At 36.4% G+C, this 22,079-nt stretch overlaps 1 protein-coding gene across 1 annotated transcript in view; it reads right to left on the reverse strand.

The window, feature by feature from the left end:
* LOC105153997 (C-Maf-inducing protein) overlaps positions 1–22,079 on the reverse strand; it is a 40,676-nt gene that overhangs the window by 11,083 nt on the left and 7,514 nt on the right. The window lies entirely within an intron of this gene.

Consider the following 22,079-nt stretch of genomic DNA (forward strand, 5'->3'; position numbering starts at 1 on the left):
AATTAATAAAAAAAGATAAAATATAACCTTTAATATAATATATTTAAAAAAAGAAAAACAAAGAAAACAGGACACCTATCATGGAACAAATAGGAATGGATTCCAATAGGAATTATTCAATTATTCCCTATAGATTTCTGTCGTGTTTTCTGGAGAAAATGGAATAATTCCAATCGATGTTTCATGGTAGGTATCACATGTTTCATGATAGGTATCCAGTTTCATTCTAAATAATTAAAAATCTATTAAAACCAATATATTACAGACAGTCACTATTTTAATTTACAAAAATTGCGATTTTATTTTCAACTTGATTTGGCACAATTGATTGATTCTTGCAGCAGCTTAATATTAACTTTGAAGTAGTTTTCCAGGGGTAGTTTACGGCGAGAGCAGTCCAATCTTTAGAAATGATACAATCGTACTTGTCATAACGAGGTGCATGAATATAAAACGATACCAGCAAAAAATCTGGCTGTGGCAACAAAAAAGCCGACTTGGCAAAGATGCGAGAAAGAGAGGCGGAGAGAGGAGGGGTGAAAAAGGGACGGTGAATCAAGGGAGAAGTTGCATAATACAGCCTGACGAGGACAATGCGCCCTGGTTCGCGCATCACTTCGACGGTGTCTCGAGTTCTGAGACTGCAACGGGGGATGACGCGGTACCTCATGCATGTATACGTGCGTCCGTGTGAATACGCGTTTACGTGTCCGCGTGTAAACGTAATATCGGCGACTATCACATGGGAGACACGAGCACCTGCGTGTGGAATAGTGAATGACGTCAGCGCGGGGTGCCGCGAATCTAGGCCGAGGGTTGAACGACTGTTGGAGCAGACTCGGCCGAATCTGGGGCATCCCCATCGCTAAACGCGGCCAAAAGTGACGCTATGCGAGCGAACCGGTGCCGATCGCGCCGGAATTCGCGCAATATTCTTATGGAAACGCACGGCCGGTCTCAATTGTGCTCGACCGAGGATACGTGTTACACTTTAACTCCTTGTACGTTTCAACTCCTTGAAACCCAATCCAACCGGGGAAAAAATACAACTAAGAGGGAAAGAAGGGAACGTGGAGCGAGGTGGAAGAAAAGCCAATAAATCATTGTGGGAAAGTACAAGATGCGATCCTCTCAATGCCGTGTACTGATAAATACAGATAAATGTTCTCTGAAATACAGAGAGAAAAAGAAACACTCTTTACGGCAAGGAGTCTTCTCGTTTCTTGCATTTATACGGATTAGAAGAATGATTTATTTTCTTTATCCGACGAGCTGAGTCAAATCGGTATACAGTTGTGCGCGTTATCAAATGACTGAATTAAATGGCTAAATAAAATTCACTACGACAAATAGCTGAATTTCATGAATAAAGATCCGTCCATTTAGTCCGACCTGAGTTTATTAAAACTTTATGCATATAAGTGATTAAATAAATTTCGTTGTTTACGGCGAGAATAGTGACATTTATATGTGCGATGCGCTAAAAAAAAAAAAAAGCGGTCCGTTACAAAGGGCACACGACGTGAATAATATGCAACTTTTTTTTGTCGTATCTTCCGATTCCAAGGTCATCTTTTGTAAACGGCTTCACGCTCTTTTTATGCATCTGTGCTACGGAGACTGCCATGCATATGCATGCACCATGCATATTCATGCGTGACGTAAACGATAACGAAACGACTGCGCCTATTACTTAACTTCGAGAATAGATAAATTTCGTGTAATACTCGTAATAATAACGTGATAGGTGCGGCTATTATTCCCATAGCTCTCCCACAATCTTCTCTCAGCGTCCACGTGTCCAAATCGCACGTTTTACGCGTAGGAACGCCTAGTCATAGTAGAAGCGCCACGTTCGTATACGTGCTTCTCGTAATTAAAACGATGGATAATTATCTTACGATGAATACACGCATTGCTATCAAGGATGTCGAACGTCAACGCGTAAATGATGAACAAGTGTGAACGATACGTGCGCGGCTTGTGTCTCTTATGTAGTTCCCTTTTCATAGAACTATCAAATTGACAAATAAAAAAATTATACGGAATTTTAAAGATGTATTAGATTAATTAGATATACAATTCCTGCAAAGAAAATTAAATTTGGAAGTATTTTTAATATCTATACTTCAAATAAACATATGAAAATTGTGTGAATAAGATTATGTTTTTGTTTAATAACACATTTTTGTAGTTTATTTACTTTATTTATTATTATTTTTATTGTTAAAAATAAAAATTTTTTAAATGATAAAAAAATTTATATTTTTTCTTTTATAAGTAATACTAATATTCAAAATAATTTATGCAAAGTTTTATTGCGATTCACTGGTTAGTTACAAAGATATAGAACAAATAAATAGTTTGTTTTTTTTACTAAACAACTAGTTCATGCATCGCAATGTAACTCTATGTAAATCTTGAATACACAATGTACTTATATTAAAAAATTGAGATTTTATTTATTTTATAATACATTTCCATATATTTTTATTAAAGCTTAGATATAAAAAATGCTACTATTTATTAAAATAACTTATAATCCAAATATCCGTTAGCAAGTTTATTATTTTTAATAAAGTGATTTAGAATAATCTGTAATTTGTTCATAATTTTATTATCATTTTGAAAATATCAACAAAACATCCTTAAATATAAAACACGAAAATCCTGCAGCTCACCTACTAATAATTGAAACGTAAATTCCTTGCCGACCCATCATTAGATATCTGCGAATGTTAGAATCACGTTCGTTTTAATTCGACTCTTGATTCACCTTTTTGTAACATCTTTCCACGCCTACGCGACATGCAATTGCATAATTCGCTGCAATTACTGTCAAACGGGACGTAAGCACGACGACCCACTCATTAATGTAGACTAAGATGACGTTATTGGATTCGCAATTGCGTGGGACCAAACTGCGATTGTTTAAATGCCATGAGACACCGGCAATTCACAATTATCACGGTCACAATTGTCACAAATTCGCGATTCGCGCCGCTTCCGATGCATCGCAATTCTGCAATTGTGGATTAGCGGTCCGTGCGAAAAGTGATCGCGTGTTGCGTCTGCATGAAAAAAGGGACAGCAGCAAACCATCTCTTTTACCACTTACAATGAATGGAGTTGCAATATTGAACGAAGTATCTTTTAAAACTGTAATAGGAAATAACACAACAAATAGGAAATAAAAGCCCTATATAGTCAAGCTGGAATTTTTGTCCTTAAATAATTCAATGTGAATTTATATATTCATCTAATTTTACAAACTGTACATCGAATTTAACTTTCAATCTTGAATCGTAATTCTACACAGAATTATAGTAGTAATATCGTAAATATATTTAGGGCTTTGATTTGTTGGAATTATAATATTTTGAAAGCATCGCGCACAAGCGATCATTGTGAACATTCAACCCCGGTTCGTCGCAATGAAAAGTAAAACGTCAGCTTGAATATGCATCGTGGAGAATTTGTAAAGCAACGGTGGTTGGAAGACCGTGTAAATTCCACCAAAAATTCTCGATTCGACGGCAGTAAAAATGTTACAGTCGGGTCCGAATCCGGTATCGATCAACGAGGAACCTTTGGCTCCGTGTTGTTCGGAGAATTGATATCTTCTTTTCATTACATGTTATTGAAATCTTCCCGTTATTACAATTTTTATTCACAAGCTTGCACAAAGCAACAGAGCCAAAAGAAAAAAACGTCGGGAGGAATGACGTTCGAGCTCGTCTCCGTGGAATACAACGAAAGCACAATATAATGTTGCGACACGAAATCTCTCTTCGCTCACTTTATGTCATTGTCTGCACAGTCCGTGATGCATTTCTGTAGTAGAAATTCTCTCGATTTAGTATCGCGACAAGCGATCCAATTACATAAAGGAAGGCAGAGACATCGCGGGCACGTGCCACAAAATCGCACGTGGCCAATTTGTCACGTAACATACGAGGCACGTCGTAACATCGCAACCCGCACGGTATCGTGTCACATCTCTATGGCTCCTCGTCACTTATCGATTATAAACGTTATGCAACGTTACGTGGTTTTGCGCTTGCAAATATCGAAGAGGACATCGATATTGATAACGAAATGCGATGCGTAAAATGAATATCATAATCTCGATATATTGTCATTTCTCGATAATTACAATTTTCAATTACATTCTTGGCAATAAAACGGAAAAATTTTATTTCACCTTCCATTTCGATGATTTTAAGGAGATATCATTTTACGATTATCACACAACGTGATAATGCTGGATAATTATTAATCCTCTTTATGTCGAATTAATTCATAAAAAGATAATTCCGTTTTTTATATCAATAATAAGCGAGTTCATATATAAAGCTTATATTCTCTCCTTTTCCTTCTATTAATATAACGGAATTAAGCAGGCACGATCGGTATTTTCGTTCGTTGATTATTTCTGACATCCACAATTTCTGAGGTCGTTGATCCGAGATGACGTCTTTAATTTCGAGTCGTGAGTCGTGCATTTGACAAATAATTCGTTTATAGCACAGAAACCAGGGAAACGCCATCCGCCTCAGTATTGTCGCAAATTTATCGGTTCACGCCGTTTAACATATTCTTTGCGTTCTGTCGAAATCGCGAGACGCACGTGACTGTGTCATATCGTATATGCATGGTGACGTCTAATCTTTAACGGAAACATGAATCCGACGCGAATGCAAGTGCCTTTGCACGTTACTTTGTGGATCTTATACGTTACTCAAATAAAATATGTACAAAGTTCTTACTCTGAAAAGTAATTCGAGTGCATATCCAGAATTTTCTTCCACGAAGAGATTTTAAAAATTCTTGCAACTTGAGAGAAACAATTTTCTCCATTCTTTCTTTCTATTCTTTGTTCCATTTAGTTCTTGAAATATTAACTTGCAAAATAAGATAAACGTATCAGTTTGTGGACAGTTAGTGAACATGATTCGATTGTTGGACGAAATGAGAAAAATTTTAAATATTAGGTGTTGGAATTAATTCGTAGCGTTTTTAATGAAAGAATGTTATTTATTTCACATGAGCATTAAAAAATACATTAATGAAAGTACTTCCCATCACTTGTAAAACGCTACGAATTAATTCCAACACCTAATATAATTAAGCTTTTAATGAAATATATGACTTTAAATAAATTCGTTATTTACAAAAATTAAATTTAATTAAAGAAAAATTTATTTAGAGCCAGCAATATTTAAAATTTTATCATTTCTCGTCCGATAACTGAATCATATCCATTAACTGGTACATTTACCTTACGCTAAACAAAAAGGTTTCGTTTACAAAATGCCTCTTGGTCCATCGGATAAATCAGTCGAGTTGTTGCGGAGAAGAGAACCGGCCGTAACCCATCGACGCGGATCTAAAAATATCTGCGCCCGTAAAAGCATCGCCACTGCCCCAATCGCACCGACGAAAACAATACAAGATAAATGAAACGAAATGAATCGATTGTTGGCGAACGATAGCAGATTGTGATTCGAAATATCCTCGGGAGATTGGTAGCACATGAACACTTTTCTCCCAAGCGGGATGACATACATATATGGGAAATCGCAATATTTTGATACTTTTTTTTATCATATCTGCGTGCAATATTTGTACCGTATTTTAAGCGCATTATACATACAATGTACGTTATTCGTAATATTTTTTCGCAAAATACGTTAAATAGTCGCGATAACTAAACGTGAAAAAGTGAGGAAACATGTATTTTAGTACTTACGAATGTACTTACATTCGTATTATTTGTATCTACATATTTTTTGAATTTGACAGCAGTCACTTTTCATTACAAGATGAGTCAAATAAATTTACTCGGAGGTCGATAAATGTCACGTGAAATACATACAGTGCGTACTTTTAACATGAGTCACTTAAACGTTCTTATCAAAGTGTGATACCAGATGTTTTTGAGCGACGTCACCGACTGAAATGTGCGGTAATTACTTTCGAAAGAATTTCCTCAAATTCCGAGAAATCTAGATGATGGAAAAAATTCCAATCATTAAAGAAATAAGCGTTACAAATTTCAAAGAGCTTTTAGTCAGCGATTTATATAGCTATAGATTATCGTCAAAAATAAACGTTTGATGAAAATCGGGGAAATTCAACCCTCTCGATCGAGCAATTTTGTTGCAATCGACGTTAAAATACGCTAATTGATCGATGGAAGACCGCAATGCGAACACGCGTATTGACAGCCGAGGAGTTTGGTTGTCAGTGACATTTTCCTTCTTTGGTTCACCTCGCCAAAATATAAACCTTTATATCCACATATATGTAACGGTCCATCGTGAATAAAAGCTTTTCATTTCTTCTTCTCTCCTTTCGTAACCCAGTAGATGTGGAACGTGTTGGCTCGGCCAGTAGAAACGGATTGGATATGACAGTGCATACGCGATGATTTACCCTTCCGTCCATCCGTGACAATCCATAAGCGAGAATATTTGCTTGGATTAATCCTTTTACTGCCTTCATACACGTATATACGAACAGCGGATATCGCAAATATCTTCAATTCATTCTCGTGTACGCATTCATCATGTACGCTACTTCGCTGTCGCAAAATTATAATATGTTGTACCAGCATCAGCGAAATCTGCCATGACGAAATTTGATTGACGTTGTCATGCTGATGTCAGCGCTAATGCTTGAAAATTATTCATTACAACGGAATTACATCGCGTTTCGTTTGTATTATAGATCTGATGTAATCCGTCGCTGAGAGATTTCCGCAGCCGCGACGGCTGAATTAAATTCATTTCCGTTTTACTGATGATGAATAGAGGATTATAAATCCAGATAAAAAAAAAATCATCTAGGATTTCAACATTCAGCAGTTCACAATTAGCGATCGAGGCAGAATCGATAAATCAAATATGCTCATATTCAATTTATTTTTTCATTTAAAGCGATCTGTATTTTCTCTCTCTCTCTCTCTCTCTCTCTCTCTCTCTCTCTCTCTCTCTTTCTCTCTAACTCTTAAATATGTTCATCAAGTAAATCGCTTATCTTTATTAATTAACTCGTAACACCACGGGCTTACGTCATACGTCAACATCTATCAAATGTCAAACACGCTTCTCGTGTAAATTTTCATGATAATCTTTCCGTTCCAACAGCGTACGATTTACATAGCTCTAGATAATCGTAGAATCAAGTTTTCTCATTAACCTTTATTATACATGCGTCGCTTGATGATTCGATCGGATACGGTAGCGTGATAAATTACGATTATTATCATTCGCGTTTATCACGAAAAGAGAATGTCACTGAAGTATCTAAAAATATAACTAAATACAGAGATATAAAAATAATTTGAATGGGCCAACAAAATTACGTAGGATAATCAAACCAGTTGCTAAAATGTCAAAACTTTTGGAGATTCCTCTGCAATTTCGATGGTCCAAAATTGTTTTTACATCGATATTTAATTTTTAAATACTTCAGCAAAAACTTCATTCTCTCCATGTACGAATATCGCAATAAAACTCAATAAATTATTTCTGACGTATGTGCATCATTTTAAATATATAACTTTTTATTCTCTCTCTCTGTCTACTTTTTTGCTTTTCTTTTCTGTGTAATTTTTTTTTTCTATCATTTTGATTTATATTTTCCTATATTATTCCTTCATTTTTTGTACTTATTTTTTCTTATGTTATCTTATTTCTTTTTTTTTGTCATTTTGCTATATGTATATTCTTAGAGGGCTTTCTCTAAAACGACGAGAAACACTCTATCTAACTATCTATCTCTCCCTCTCTGGATAAATTTTCTATTCGCACGAAAATCAATTACATGTGTCTAAAAGATTGCAATCTCGGATCGCACACGGAATTACCTCTTAATAGCTTTGCGGGGAAATATACGGTAGAATTTCGTAGCCAGAATCTGAATGTCGACCGAAATTTTTCAACGCGCTCCACTTCTACTTCAACTTGCGCCAAATGTTTGCCTGCCTGCCAAACGTCGCGTTAAATGCGAAATGGGTGCTTTACAGTACTTCTCTTTTACGTTCCAAGAGTCGCACGAAAACGAGCTTGTATTTTTACGGCTACTAACACTGTCATAAAATCTAACGCTCTGTATCTACGCGATTGTATTTTACATGCTATACTTTATTCTAGTTACCAGCAGAAAGAACGTAAATTTCCACACGCGAGCGTATGTCACGTTAAAACGTCGCGAAAATTAATTGTCACGCGGAATTTGCATAGAATAGCAAACTGTATAAATTGTAGAATTCTTATAGATTTACGTCACCCTTAAAAGAAAACGGAAATTCAAGAAGCGCTGAAAGTTCTTAAAAAATATTCCCAAGTATTTTTAGCTTACGTAATTTAATGTTACGCGCTTAAAAATTCGCAATAATTAATAGCGGCACAGCGCAAGCATGCAAAAAGGAGAAAAGTTTATATATACGCGATACGGAGTTTTGTAGTTAACTACTGGGGCTTTGAATTACGCAATTCCTCCCGAGGGATATTAACTTTTACAGTTAACTCACCCTTTTTTTTTGCACTTTCAAGTTTAACGAGTTTCAGAACTACATTCCTGAAATTCATACGTTTCCTCAAATCGAGTGGATAGGCGATGAAAGTTGAGCTCGCGTTCCCTTCGTAGTCCTTATCGAGGCAAAAAGACGATTCTTAAAAAACGCACGTACGCGTCTTATGTTTGCTCTCATTTACATGCCTACAAGTAAGATTCGCGTTAGCTCGCCGCTATTCTATGACATTTTGCAGCTGCTAATTGGAAGCTGTTGAGATTCCACGATCGTGTTTTACGCAAACCGCAGTCTTTCCATCGACCAGGTTCAACAGTCGTGAAAATAACTTAGCTTGCCAGAGTCAACGCATGACATTATTTCTCTGATACTTTAAGACTATCTCCGCCTCATTACGGAGTTTAAAATAATGCGCAGCGATACCTCCATGTGATTTCCTCGCTTGCGTTTTTTTATTAGCAATTTAAAAAGAAAAAAAAATCTCATAATAACGAAAGAAAACGTAGAATGAAAACGTTCTGAGAAGAAGATAATTCTCGGGAATCCCCATTATTTCTATCAACGATATTATAACGTATCTATTGTTTGTACCTTAGTGATTCAAATCCTTACAATTCCATCATTACGTGCACTGGAAAAAAATATAGTCAATTTTAATAAATATTTAGTTCAATACTGGCAACTAAACATTTTTACTTATAGTAAATAAATATTTGTTCAGTAAAAAAAATTAAATCAAATTAACATTTTTTGTATCAAATAAATATATATTTTTATATTTAATAAATATTTAGTTGGCAGTATTCAACTAAATATTTATTAAAATTGACTATATTTTTTTTCAGGGTGGAAATATTTCCGATGACAAACGTCTGCCAAGATATTTGGTTGCCTCTCAAAGTGTAAATATTTGCACAATGACGATTCTTTTCCTTTTCCCTTCTTTTCGGAATCCTTTCTTCGGAATATTACTATGCCTTCCTCCAATCTAGATCTGTTTTTCCTTTGACTCAACTATTGTACACTTTTGGAACTTAAAGTGGGATAAATATATGTTTGACATTTGGCGAAATTGAGAAACAGAGTTTTAGTGTAGTCTAGTGCAAGAATAAAAAAAAAACAGACTCTTGTTCCCTCGATCTGTCGATTGCCAATTATATAAGATACTCATTTAGGTGCTCGATTATTCGTAAAAGCAAAAACTTTTTTTAAATTCTTGTCATGAGCTCATCGCGATCTTTACGTCAGATTCGTCCGAAGAATTCTTCGAAAATTAATGAATCATTTGCTTAATTACGTTTTTACGTCTCATTCTGCAATCCTCCAGACTTGTGCACCAATCAATTCGAGTTGTGGATCGAAACCCGCAATTAATCAAAATTCTCCAAGACCTCTCGACGCATTTATCCATTCCATCATCCTCTTCTGCGTCTCCCGACCGCTCCTTCGTACAGGAGCTTGCTTTTCCGCGTTTCGCCGAGGGATTCTCGCAGATGTTGTTCGACGGCATGCACGAAGGCCACGAAAAACGAGATGGCGACCGGTATTTTACACAGCGTTAGCACGAGGAGCGGAGCAACCGCTGCTCGAACACGTAGCCCAGGGTCAGCTTTGACGTCAGCGGAACACACGCTCGTACACACGCACGCGTGCACGCACGAACGCTCACTCGCTTGCTCGCTCGCTTGCACGCTCGTACGCACGCACGCACGTTCGTTGAGAACCGCGCCCGCAACATCCGACTCGCTCGTGCCGATTTCTTCGTTTTGTCTTGAAATTATCCTCACTGCCGCAAATTCCCCGGTCAATCTGGAAAGAATTTTTTTTTCCACGAGAAATCATGTCCTCAAGACATGAGCTCTGAAGTTAAAGATATAATGCGTTCTTGGCGAACTAAGATTCACGAGGGAAAAATCGAAATCTTACTCTTCAATCAATGGGATTCTTGATAGAATATTGATTGAATATTTAGCTAGACAATGGTATACGAAAACTGGTCGAGAACGGTCAAATGCCCTCTTTCATTTTCAAGGAAAAATCGTCTACGAATTGGCCAACAGAGAGTGATTTAAAGGGACAGCTTGGTGACTTGGGATTCGTATAATATATATATGTATATATATATATATATAAAATGTGTGTGTGTATGTGATATACGCCGAAACCCCGTCGTATATCACCAACCGCGATTTGTCTTGTCGATCTCCTTCCGGTATTTCTTTCCGAGAAAAAGAAACGCTTCAACGATATATTTCGCGTACATTTGAGTTACGCGTATCGATTACGTGAAGAGGTCAAAGGCGAATCTCCCGTGAACCTCGACGGAGATTCGGACATTCGCGCGTCATCGCGTGGTTCGTGCGTGAACAAAAAATATACGATATGACAAAGATTTGCCCGTGAGACTTACGGCAGAAGTCTGCCTGAAATATGGATAAGATAAAAACTCTTATGACTGAAACACTTAAGAACTGGAAGACTATTAGAACTGTCGTAGATAAAATTTCTGTAACAATAACCTTCAGACGTGAACTTAAGCAGATGAGCCAATCAGGATACTGCTTTAGATCTACGTATTCTAACGGAAATAGAAATAGCAGTAAACTTATCCACAAGGTGAGTTTCAAGCGACTGAAATTCACCTTATTGCGAAGTTATGGATAAGTTTACTGTTATTTCCATTTCCGTTAGATTACGTAATACACCTTACACATATTGTTAATTTTGACAGCCCATGGTCTTTCATGCCTTAAGTTATAAATTTTTATTTGTCTCACCCTACGTCTCTATGTCTAAAATAGATTTAAACGCGTACGTCTTGTTTTGTGCCATCAGCTTATAAGAGCACACAAAAAAAGAACTTAAGCAATAAAATATAAATAGTAAGCGAATCGACCAATCACAGTAGAAATCGTAAGACCATAACGTAAACAAATTCAATATGTTAATTTTCTTACTGCTTAGGATTTACGTCTTAAGTTTTTCTATGTGTCAAGGTTTATGGTACATAGAAAAGCTAAAGACCAAGGATTATGGTACACAAAGAAACTTAAACAAATTGATTACAGTGGAAAGGCCATAACGTAAGTAGTAACAAACCAATATGTTGATTTTCTTACTACTTACGTTTTCCTGCTTCAGCTTTTCAGTTATAAGAGTGATATTATCGCATAGTCATTCAACAGGCTTGAATAATTTGTACAAATGTTATGACATTTGTACGACAAACTATTCAAGCCTGTTGATTGGCTATACGATAGAAAGATCCAAGAACCTCTCTGTCCTGCAGCCAATTGACACGCTTAAAAAAATTATCGTTCGATAAATGCAATACTAGTCTAGTCTAACTCTCGAGGTCGTCTCTATTCGGCTCGAATTGATAACATGATTCTTGTTGCCAAGATCTAATTCATAAAACGCATTTTCCGCATTCACAATCTACTTAGTTTCTTTATCATTTCCCCCTCTTTTCCAATCGTCTTGAAAAGATGGGTGGATGTTCACGCGTATTTTGCTCATGATACGCAAAAGTGAGCGACGCGCTCGAAAGGAAAATGCATTTAACGTGTCGTAATTTGCATTTGATTACATTCAGGATTTAGCGGTATTGTATGCGACGCGGCGTAAAAGAGTAATTCTAATCCAGCGCGTTAACTTCGCGATTAATAATTAATATGCATAGCGATAGTGACGAAACTCAATAACAAAAAAAGATGAAATAATAATAGGCTATGGTACATTGTGATCGTACGTAACACCTTTTTTCTCGAGCGACAAAACACTTGACAATGTAGCCGGTCGTTTAGATTGTCTCTGGCTGAGATGCTGGGTTTTCCTACAATCTTCGTCAGATGCTATAATCTTTACGATGGCGCGACTTGTTCTCGTACGTAGGTAAAGGTTCGTTTCCAGAGACCTTATAACAGAGTCTAGTCACAAGATGACAAATTTTTGATTGATTCATTGTTTTCAACTTCAATAAGTTAGAACTTAGAATAAGAAGGCATATAAATAACCTATATACATACACACACATATATATATATATATTTTTTTTTTGTTTTGATAAAATTGATCGTGATCAGTCTCTGTTATAGGATCTCCACTAAAATCGATCGTGCCAATCGGCACTCAATCTCTAAATTCTTTGGAGTGAATCTTACGCCAAAAAAATGTGAACCAGAAAAAGTCTTGAAAAAGAGTGGACTCAATTTTCAAGACTTTAAGAATGAGATTTCACTCTTCAGAATGAGATTCATTCTAAAAGTTTTAGAGAGCATATAACAATACTAGATGTAACATTGTCTATAATGAATACAATTGAATATAATTTCTGGTTGATGGCAAATTTTTATTGGCTTATAACTTGGAACCAATTTCTGATTAGTCAGAAATGTCCTCATTACTTTGAACGATTGCGCATTCCAAAGTATTGTTACATCAAGCATTCTTACACGAGCACATTGATTTCTTCTTAAAAAAAAAAAAAAAAAAAAGAAAAACAGTATGTTTATCGGTATGATCAGCTTCAGTGGGGACGAACCTTTACATCCGCTTTCTTACAGTTCTGACAAACACATCTCGTAATTCTAGAGCGAGATGTATTCATGTACGTAGTTGCTAATCCGGAACGTTTTATTTAACGGGAACAAGGTAAATCTCGACGTTAACGCACCTACGTCAACAGTTCCTTATAACTATATATACACACACGTATCAACTGCAATCTGGAGATATTTACACGTAATGATCGTGCACTCCGGAATGAGTTTCGCATTGGTACAAGCGCGGGCGTAGCAAGGAAATGAATCAATAACGAATCCTTCGTTCAATTTGCAATTAGTCGATCATCCGGGCGATAAATAGACGAATTAAATTAATTACATCTCGATTATCCCCGTGTAATGACCGCAGTGCAGCAATGAATTCATTTACGTCATACGACACGCCGACGAATCTTTATTTATATAGATCGCTGTTGTTATCTTAATAACGTGCGAATGAACGGGAAGCATAACTGCGTCGATCGTCCGCAATAATTTATGAGCGGACACGCGTAACGAAAATCCGGATTTTTCTTGAACGTTGAAAAGTGTTTCGCGATCCGGCACGCAGCGCGAACGAAAACAGATTGACGTACGTACACGTATGTTATCGCATCTCCGCGTAAATATGCGCTAATCAACGTCGTCGGGGCGGTTATCGATGCCTCGTCGTCGGCGGCCGGGAAATTTTTCGGCGTTGCGCAAAAAGCGCAAGAGACCGTTACTGTTTCCTCGATTTTCTTATTCAAACCGTAGATAACATAATGAACGTCATGCCGGCCATTTTTAGGAGATGATTACCGTTTCGACCGATTACAGTGGTCAGAGTTTTATTTATGGAACAACCGCCGTCTCGTATAATATATTTACATAATGCGAGGAGAGTACAGTTTTTTGTAAACAAGCTCCATGAATGCGTTTGTAATATTCGCATCAATCTTCCTGTTATAATAATCATTATGCATTCCCCTTTAGAGATAACTCTTCGGTTTTAATCAGTAATTTATCAGAAAAATACATATATAAAGAATTCATATGAAGGACATGCTAATGTAACTTTGATTCCGCATTGACGCAAGATCGTATTATTTTAACTCATTGCAAATATGTATAGGTTCAATGAAACGCCAATCACAAATAGCACTGCGAGAGCGGAGATATCAAAATCGGATGGTCGCATTTAACGTGAAATGCAAACTATGGGAGTACGGAGATTCGCGTAGCTCCGTGAATAATTTATTATTATATTTTCAGTTTCCCTGCCCTGTCAATTTTCACTTTAGCGCGACGTGCTATCGATCTTTTTCCATTCGGTCTTTCATATCACAGCAGAACTCAAAATAATCCGCCAACTAAATTTGACTGTCTGTTCCGAATCAGTTCCTTCATTGAGTTATATCGTCAAGGCTCCAAGTTAAGTTTAGCTAACTAAGTACGATCGTTTGATCAATCGCAGCTACGCAATATCCTATAAAGTTTCGAAGATGGTCCCGTTTTGAAATCAAATCCGCGTAAATATTGTATATTTTCGCGGAATGAACGGTTTTGCTAAAGGATTTAAAAATTTAGCTAGATATAAGCCAATATGCATAGATGATTTTACTATCCAAAACATTTAAAGTAAACAAACAATAATAGAAACAAAAATTGCAAATGCAAATAAATAAACTAAGACAAAGGACTTGCATCTCCGTATAAACTAAGACTAATAGGAATTGGCGCTTTAGTAATTGCGCTATTATTATGTAAATTTAATATTATAAACATATGTATAGATATATATATAATATTATATATACAAGTATATATATATATATATGTGTATGTATCCCATTAGTCCTTTGTCTTAATTAATTTATTTATATTTAAATCTCATTCTGTAGAATAAAATTTCAAGATTGAAAATTAAATTCTTTTTCAAGACTGACTTAATTTTTACTGTTTAAATTAGACTGAGATTCTACTTCAAAGAATTTAAAGAGTGCAATTAAAATTATCTTAAATACAATCTTAAGATGTCATAAGCTAATCAGAGACCGTATTAATCTTAAGACATTACTTAAACAGTCTTAAAATAAAAATGGACTATAAATATTGATTTGAAAATAATTTTGGACTGTCAAAATTATTATATAGGATACTCAACATAATGAGCAATATATTGCGAAAAATTTTGACATTCTAGCAACCAGCTTAGCGCCCTACATAATTATTTTGACAATTTTAACAAAATTCATTTTCAAATTTGTATCTAGTTAAATTTTTAGATAATTTAACAAAACCGTTCTTTCCATGCTGCTTCACGCAAATGTATATTTCAAAGGAGAAAACAATATATCGAGAAATATATGCTTGTTTCAAAAACCTAGTAGTACCAGATAGATTAGCATCGAACGCTACACACTCGAGCGCCTGGTGTAGTTGCGTAACAGAAGGAAACTCAATTGCAGAAGCGACTCAAACGCACGATGAAAAAGAACCGTTTGTCATCAGCGGCTTCACCGCATCGTTCACCGAATTCCATTGACGTGAGGGTGGCGTTATATACACGTACACGAGATATTCGAAGTGAAAAGGAAACCAACCGCCGTCATGAACGTGTGGATGCTTCCACATATGACACGATTCTTTTTCTCCCATCCGCGAAACATACGAAGGAATCTCTCTCGCTCTCTAATTCATCCAGCGAACCGAAGATGATATCTAATATAATTGATGTAACGTAACGAGATATCAGCCGCTGTATTACATTGTTCGTCCGCAATTGAAACGGTGTTAATTGTTCCCGACATCCATCGACATACGAACACCGGCTAGCCATTAAAGCCAACCTGTTCCTCTCAATCACTCGTGACACGTGTACAAAGGAATCTCTCTCACTCCCGAATTCATTTCGCGAACCAAAGATGATCCAATATAATGGATATAATGACAAAGCGAGTTATCGGCTGCTGCATTATACATTGTTCACTTGGCCCTCAATTGAAACGGTGTTAATTGCGCCCGGCATCCATCGACATACGAACACCGGCTGGCCATTAGCAGTATTTGCGTCGCGAAGAACACTTCATTCCTGCGTCACGTAATAATATATCTAATGGCATCGTGTGCTATCCAAGACGAGTTTCCTGCCCATCCTCAGTTTATGCCACGGTAATAAATGGAGCGCGTAAATGCCAAAAGCCGCGCGGTTAAAGGAGCCACCTTTACGGTTTACAGCCTCGATTTAACGCGGCAATAATGCATTGAATCACAATGTAGCCATCGTAATCGATTTCTTTTATTGGTTTTTTTTTTATGTATCGAGAAGCGTACAGCTGATTTAGGTTTGTAAATTTTTTGAAGCGTCTTTTCTTAAATATATGAATATTAAATATATATATGTATGTAATAAATATATAAATACAAAATATATATATATATATATATATATGCTTAAGCCGAACTTTGATGTCACAAGTTCTTCTTTACTTTGCTCCATTATTTTTCATGCACTGAGATGACTTAATTCCAAGTTTGTAATCTTCAAAGTGCATTTCCAAGTAGATCCGAGCAATCAAATACCTCCATCAACTGGTACTTTGATGTTGCAGGCTCTCGCAGGTTTCTGCATTTCTGCATCGCCGTTTTCTCGGGTATTGCAATCCATTTCAATTACACCGTTCGACTTTCCACCGAACTCAGGTGCGTCAGAGCCACGCGGGCACGGACAAACAAGTGCGTCACACAATACAATTTTGTTTACCGCTTATTCATTCCGACATAAATTCGTTATTATACATGCACATTTTTTTTTCGTATAAAAGAGAAAAAGGCCGGAATAAAGTACAGCGAGATACGGCGTTACAAAGTGGCGTTTCTCGTTGCTTTAATCAACGTGTATATACTGTTGCATTAATATCTCACGCGTAAATACAATCTCACTTTGTGTTATTCATTCCGTCGATGAATTCTATTATAACATGTAGCATTTCCAATTTTCCGTAATACGATATGCACACGTGCGTAGAAATAACAGAATTTCATGTATTATCATATTTTTGCATTATTGATATAGTCACTGTTTTACACATGAAAACACAGGACAGTTTTACATGCTGTAAATACTTTCCGAGAGTAAGTTCTACCATTATATTCTCGTTTATTTAATTCTATCCGGAACAATTAACAATGATAAGAGCTTTATAAAACCAAGCAGCGTTTTAATCAAATATTCCAAACGTAGTTTTTTTTTCGATTTTTATGAAGCATAATTTAGTCGCAAATTATAAAGGATCGTGTCAGAAAAAGAGATAGATAATGAGTTTATTAGTGTCCTAGGACACAAGTCCTCTAAGAACAAGCATAAATCAAGAAAGCGAACTAATAATAACAAAATATAAATTAAAACATAAATTAAAAAGAATATATATGGTATACGTAAAGTATAAAAAAAAAATATGAACAAAATGTAAGATAAAAATAAAGATAAAAGAAAAAGCAAATTACATTTGTTATATCTATACAAAGAGAAAGAAAGAGAGAAAAATAAGATAATAACGTGTGAATTATTTGTCGCGGTATTTCGGCCAATTCACGATTTTTATCGGATAAATGGGGTAATACGTGGGATTTACGATTCGTCGCGATGCCGGGCGATAAAAAGCGTCCGCCGCGGTTATTATAGCGCTCCTCCGCGTCGCAGAGCAACGGCACGGTCGTTAAAAATCCACGATGATTTCCTCCCCGTGTAATATAACATGGAGAAAAATAATTGCGCCAGTGTACCGGCGCGGTGAAACCGTTACGAGCGTCCTTCGCGAAAGCGTCGCGTGCGCGCAACACGCGCACGACTTCCCGCGAATGCAGTTACGCCTTATCTGTCGTGAATAAAATTACTGGCTATCGACAAATAATACCGGTATGACTAATGTCCCGTAATTCACCAAGTCGATTCGATAAAGCGACTTTTCCCGACTTTTATCGGAGACTGCGTGGTTCCTCACGTCGTTTTCTGAGAACCGAACGATTTCACGTTCGCGCGAGTGTTATTACACATCGATAGAATTGAATCAATGCAGTTATAGTTAGCCTTTCAGAACCTGTGTAATTATTCATTTATAATTATATTTATAATTTAATTAGGTAATTAATGTTACGTTATATTAATTACGCATTATTGTATTTCTGTATTTAATTATATTTCATTTGAGCAATTTTCCATTTGAACATTGCATTATACATTAATACGATTCTACTAGAATCAAGAAAGTCGTACGAATGAATTTAAGAGAACGTCGTCATATCGCGTAGCAAAATTTGTTAATTGAAGCGACAATAACTGAAATTGACCGAGTCAGCGCAGTTTAGCGAATTGAAATAAATGAGAGAGATGAGGTGTACAAGAGCACGAGAATAAGTTTACGTTAATAAGATAACGTTTCTATTAATATATCTTTACATATAGAGCGTATCTCTGTAGTATTAATATAAAATATCGCGAGGCGGTATTTATATACGTAACGAATTGTAAAAAAAAAAAAAGAGTAGCGGATGTGTTGCGCATGTTTTTCCTGTGATATGTTCCGCGTAGGAAGTAGCAAGACAAAAGCAAAATACTTTTGAATGCCAAATTATCGGACGCGTGGCCGACCTAAATAGCGGTCGATCTCCTAAAAATATACGTTTCGCGTCATGTGGTTTATCCGCAGAACATCCGGTTTAACGAACGTTTTCTTACCGAACAAAAGCTACATTAGTACGAAAATATTGCAACATGAACGTGTATATATGCACATTCACGATTACACCGCGAAATTCCGACGCGCGTAATAAACCTCATTGTATTCCCGAAATTTTGCGGAATTAAATTTATCGAATAAGTACGTGGCGTTGCATTCTGCGGAGCACGAAGCATTGCCTGTACATACATGATATACATACATAATAACGAGATGCGCATTTAAATAAGAATAATAATTCTAACGAAACAACATACATTTCTGTAACCCCCTGTGACGTCGTCCGACTGTGTTCCGCTGAGAATAAAATGTTATTTCGCGTCACGAAGGAGGAACATTTTAACGACGTTCGTTGGAAAAGGTAAAATGAGGTTTTGTTATTCGATAACTTCAAGTACGTGCAGATAAGGAATGTTTAAAAATAATGAAATGTATATATAAAAACCACGCGAAAAGAGGAGGGAGATATAATAGAGATAAGAACAATCATAAATATTTATGAATTGCATATTGCTATTGCGTGCTTTTTTTAACAGTAATCCAGTTCCATCGCAATTTTTATTATTTTATAAAGAATCGCGACGTATATATTTTTCATTTCGCGATTTTATCGGAACGTATTTGCTTCCGAAATAGCGCGGAACTAGTACGGAAAGTCTGAGGAAGTAAGCCTTCTTTATTGCTGAACGAATAGACGATCTGTAAGTACAGCTCAATTACGGTTTAAATCCTCTTAAATCTTTAACTTTGTTGTGCGCAACATTGAAGCAGATTGACCGCCTCTTTATTTTGAAAAATATATATGCACCTCTCTTTTCTCTCCGTCAAATAGACACTAAATTCCAATTAGTCCGATTAATACAATTCGATTTATGCTTTATTAATGAGCACCCCGTGTCGGCGATGCTAACAAATCGGGATCTGTTAATGAATGTTACATTACACGCTATCAGCATTCGCCAGGAACGACAACAAGTCGTCGAGTACAAAAATTGCAAGTATAAAAATTCGTTTCATTAATTATTCAGCAGTTAATCAGCCAAATATTATAAGGTGGAACAAAGAAGAAACAGATAAATTTCCCAAAATATTCGTGGCTTCATGTAATCATGCAAATTACTGTAGAATATCGGGGACGTCTGCTTATTTTCACCGAGACTCCGATATTAGGAATTCCGCGCGATAGCATATTAATTGCGCTCTTGACGTGGATCTGAGGCTAATAAAAGCACTTCATTTACACAAATAGCATTTATAATTAATTTTAAACATGCTCATCGCCACTATGCGCATTCTATATATAGAGCGTTGCTTTCGTTTCGACTTTCGTATGTTAATTTTAACGCGCATGGCGAAATGAACGTGCGAAACAAATGCGGATCGACCTTACGTTGAATATTTTCGTCAAATTCGCATCTGATATTATCTATTTATTAATACCGTGCACGAGGAGAGAAAGAAAGAGTATCGAAATGGTATCGAAATGATATTAATGGTTCCGCGATATCGAGAGGCCAATCTTTTCGGCCGTTCAAGTGCGTCAGAAAAGTCACGGCTCTTTTATCGGTTGTTCGCTCGATTAACCATAGCTAGAATTGACAATCAGCGTGTGCGTATTTTTCTTTCCCCTCTCCCCCCCCCCCTCTCTCTCTCTCTCTCTCTCTCTCTCCTGCCGTTATCATTATTTCACTCGAATTTCATATAAGCCAAGACTGACGCACGGCTCGAACTAATCAAACATTGGCCCACATGAGCAGTGGAATTATCGGTAAATTAACATAATTCAACGATTCTTCGCGATAACGAAGAAAAGAGATGGTACAAATTTCTACATAACGTGTCGAATATTTATCATGCAAATATCGACATATACGAACGATTAATTCAAGAATTCGACTCGATTAAATGATCGTGGAATGTTACCGAACGATCGCCAAGTTTTATCGATGACGAGCTGAACCGTCTTTGTCATATCGTCAAGGTTCTTTTTTTCTGTGACTATATCCGACATAAGTATTATCTTGTATCAATATTCTATCTGTTATCGTGACGTACATACAACACGTTATGATTACAACACATATTATGCTAATATTAACACTATTATTATTTATTTGTATGTCAGTATCGGATTATTACGATAATTGTCGCGTCTAATATACCTGAATATTAGCTGCGTTCAGAAAAAGAACAGCTTGCAACTGTTGCAAAATTGAAATAATTAAAACAATATATAAAGACAAAGGCTCCAAATAAAATAAATCGTCACAATAAAAAAGTCCATGAAAGCCAACACTGAATGGAAATTGTATAAAAGAATATGATTAATTTCGACCCTTTGTTAGAGTCTTCTATAGTATAAAATTAGTAAATTAATACTAATTATTGTGCATACATTAACACAGCGAAGATATTGTTGTAATATATATTCTTTAATACAATTGCTTTACACATTTATGTTAGTTCCAGGGAGAAAATAAGGATAAATTCATTATATTAAAGAATTTTAAAACAACTTCGAAGTTACTTTTCTGCTAAACGTAGCCATTGTTTCTACGAATGTATTTCTAACAATAAGTGTGTGTAGAGAAAGACATATCCGAGTACAATAAAAAAATTCTGAAAAAGGGAGTGTTAATTTCAAAGAGTCCTATTTCTTTCACAGGTAAAAGAAACACGCAGAGTCACGAAGACGTTCGAATGAGTATTGAGTAGCGTCATCGAAGGAATGTAAGGTTTACGGGGAGGTTTCTCGTGCACGCGCACTGCCACTCTTTTTGCGCACATGCGAATAATTTCTGTTACCACACCGCGAAAACAGAAGAAGAAACAGACACGACGAACCGTGCAGAAATCTTTTTATGATGCTAATGCGTCAACGAGATAGTCGTAGCGACCAAGAATGTCGGAAAATTTATTTTAAAAAAATCGTTTAGTTATATTATACGGGACGGCAGCACAGTCTTGAAGTCTCGTCGAAGGGTAAATGCATCACCACGGGAATAGAATCAATCACGTCAACGAAGTGCATCAAGTACTCCATTCCGCGTTTTCAAGCGAGTTCTCCTACAAAGCGAAACGATAAATTGGATTTCGCGAAGTATGAGGTGCAGCGGTGGTGGTTCAGTAATCAGGCAGTCGGCATCGAACATCGTGATTGCGCGCTGAAAGCTGAAGGTAATGAATTTAGCCGATTTTTTTTTTTCTCCAACCAATAATGCTCTCTTCTTTTCTTTCTCTCTCTCTCTCTCTCTCTCTCTTGCCCGCGCGCCGGAA

The sequence above is a fragment of the Acromyrmex echinatior genome, chromosome 6, assembly GCF_024713525.1.
Source record: "Acromyrmex echinatior isolate Ae372 chromosome 6, ASM2471352v2, whole genome shotgun sequence".
NCBI classification, from domain to species: Eukaryota; Metazoa; Arthropoda; class Insecta; order Hymenoptera; family Formicidae; genus Acromyrmex; species Acromyrmex echinatior.